The sequence below is a fragment of the Anopheles cruzii genome, chromosome X, assembly GCF_943734635.1.
Source record: "Anopheles cruzii chromosome X, idAnoCruzAS_RS32_06, whole genome shotgun sequence".
Lineage (NCBI taxonomy): Eukaryota > Metazoa > Arthropoda > Insecta > Diptera > Culicidae > Anopheles > Anopheles cruzii.
Window position 1 is genome coordinate 6,260,744 of NC_069143.1, and position 3,089 is coordinate 6,263,832.

Below are 3,089 nucleotides of genomic sequence, written 5' to 3' on the forward strand. Positions count from 1 at the left end.
GTAGCGGTGAAGTCGTAATTATTGGTGAAACCTAGTCAAAAAAACCACAAATTTGCAAATCCGAGTCCGAGATCCAGACCAAGACGGTTTCGCCGTTTCATTCTGGACCAATGGGACTTGGTCCGTTGGTCCATCGTCCCAAAAGAACGTTTCCAGCACCCCGCATGCTTCGGTGTCCGCTGGGTATATTTGGAGCGGGCAACCTTGTATATGATGGCCACCATCATATCGCAAAACTGGCCGTTCGATAAGGCGGAATAAGCGAAGTGATAAAATTTAAAACGCAGCCACGGCCGTACACGTACTAGAAGAGTCGAAGGTGGAACACCCTGCACACAAAACGAAAACTAACGGACCGTGGAGGATGCATGTAGGACCAACGAAAAAGTTCCAGTTCACCGAGCTGCCGAACATTGGACGAGAAGATCCTCAAACCCAAACGCAGCAAAACGCACGGATCAGTTAAATGTGGCTCGAGAAGACAACTCCTTGCGTTTGGAGGCTATGGGAAGATGCAGAAGATCGAAAGAAGGGGTTCCACAAGAACCGGAACGAAAGACAGCAGGGAAACCGAAAAACCAGATGTGAAATGCCAGGCTTTCCGGGCACAAAAGGAATTCAGTTCTCCGTCGCATTATCCCGCTTGGTTGGTTAGGGAAAGGGGAATTCATTTTGAGATCTTCGGTATGTCGAACAGAACCATCCGAATCGGTTGCACGGCCAAATGGGTATGGCCCGAAAACAATGCTCTGTGTTTCGAAGCGGATCGGCGGGAGATGGGCGAAGGGAAGGGACTTAAACGTTGCGTCAAACGGTTAGTATCAACAGTGGCAACAGCAACAGATGACCGATTGGCAGGATGTTTGGATTTGAAAAAAAAAACTGCCACAAAAGGCAACAAGCAACATGGAAACGGTCCATCACGTGATGGAAAACGTTTGAATTATTTCATGGGGAATTAATTGCTTTCACGTCATAATCTGAAGCCAGCCGTGCCTTACTTATCAGACTTGGCTCGTTCCGAATGTCGCTTTTCCACGTCGGTGAGCTTTCTGAGAAGCGCTTGAAACAAACCTGGTTTCACACTTGCACAAACATTCATCCCAAGGTCTGCGAGGCACGCGTGAGAAGTGGAATCGTACTGGTTCGGCGAAACTGTTGAAGCGCATGAAGCGTAAGGAGATCCCACCTTAAGTCGATTGCCGAATTGGGCTCAACGGGCAGGCAGCGGGCGGGCAGGCAGGCAGCAGCGGGCTGCTTTCCTTAGCCTAACTTTCCCCGTCATAAAACACACACACACGCAGGGCAGCGAGGGATCAGAACACTCAGGGTCACTCAGAAGCGTCTCTCACGAGATAGTACTACTTGGAATAACGAGCGGGAGCGGGGTAGTATAATAGTATACCCCATACAGTATTCTCCAAAGGCCTACGTTATACAACGCCACCGACCGACCGTCTCCGGGACGGTGGTCTGGTTGGTGTCGGGGCAGGCCCCTCGTGGTGATGATGTAGGCAGATCGTTACCAGTGTTTATGTGTTGGAGCACACCACCGTCTTCTATCCATACATAGCATCTCACAATGAATACCCTCGCCGCTAGCTAGCGGCCCGGCCCGCTTCCGAAAGCTTGCGGAACTGAACAAGCACCAATCTTCACACTACAGTTATACCCATAACAGGTTATAGCCGTGGAAACACACCAAAGGAAAACTAACCCAAAACCCTCCCAAAAGCTTTATTAAAGGCAAAGCTCGAACAAATAACGATTCTATTTATTATTATTTTGTACATGGCCTTCAACTTGGTGAACGGCCACTGTGGCCGTTTGCTGTTGTGTTGCCTGGCAACCATTTTAAACATGCATCGCGTCCCGATCGGAGCGATTTGTCAAAGCTACACTATCGTTGCCCTGTTTAGATAAGACCCGAGACCAGAAGACCACCTATCAGGAATGACGGCGCCGTCGTCTATGACACTCTAAGGTGCCCCATTCAGGCCCCTTCTTCTTGGTACGCGACACCCATTAATGGCCTGAACTAATAGTTGCTCCATTGCATGCATTGGAGGTTTCGTGGGAGTTTTTCCCAGTGATAGAACCCAGCACCAAGTAGCACCAACTGTGCAACTTACGTTGCAAAATGTTAGCTTCAAGCCCAATTTGCAAAAAACGCCGTTTTTGTCGTTAACGGTCTCTTTTTAGGTCTAAAGGTTCGTGAGACTGCGAAGGCCACACGGCCCTGGGCGAGTAACCGGAAATCGAATCTTCGGCCTATTATACACACAGGTGAAACGATAAATAAATACCGTCCCGTCTTGCTGCCGAGGGTCACCATGGGATTGGTGGGCGGGGTGCAGTAGTTTGCTTCCACTCGGCACAGTTTGGAAATAAATGAACACCAAATTTATATTTAAAAAATATTATAATAATAACACCCAACCAAAGTTTATTTTCTGCATTAATGCTCGTCTTCTTTCGTTTCTTATCCCATTTGTTGGTTTTCGCTTTTCCTGCTCGGTTTACCTTTTGCGTTCTGCTCTGTTCCTTCGTTTTCGATTTTGCTTTGTCGTTCTCCTTCGTCTTTTTTCTCTCTTTCTTTCTTTCTACAACGTTTTCTCTCTCTTTCTCACTCTCTCTGCCAGTTTTTCGCTTTTCCCTCCTTTCTCTTTCTTTTCGGTTTTATGTTTTCAATTATCAAGTCCCTCTTCAAGGTGGTTCAAAACGGCTGCTCACGGCGGGTTAGAGTTGCGGAACTTGGCTGTTGGTTCGGCCGGACGGCTGAAAACTTCGAAACCTCCGAATCGTCAGGAATCTTAAGGCGCAAACACTAATAAAGGTTGGGCCCGTAGCGTTTGGTCCAAATCCTATACAGGCCTACGTACGGCAGCTTTACTTCAGCTTTAGCAGCTTTTGCCAGTGATTGGATATGGGTCAGTGGATTCATTTTGAGAATCCCAAAAAGAAACATACCATGGGTCAGTCCGGGCACCAACCAATCAACTTCGATTGCAAAACCAGATCGATTCGGCAAAACAGATGTTGTGCTGTGCGCCTCGGTGGGACCAGAAATGGTGCGGTGTACTATGAGC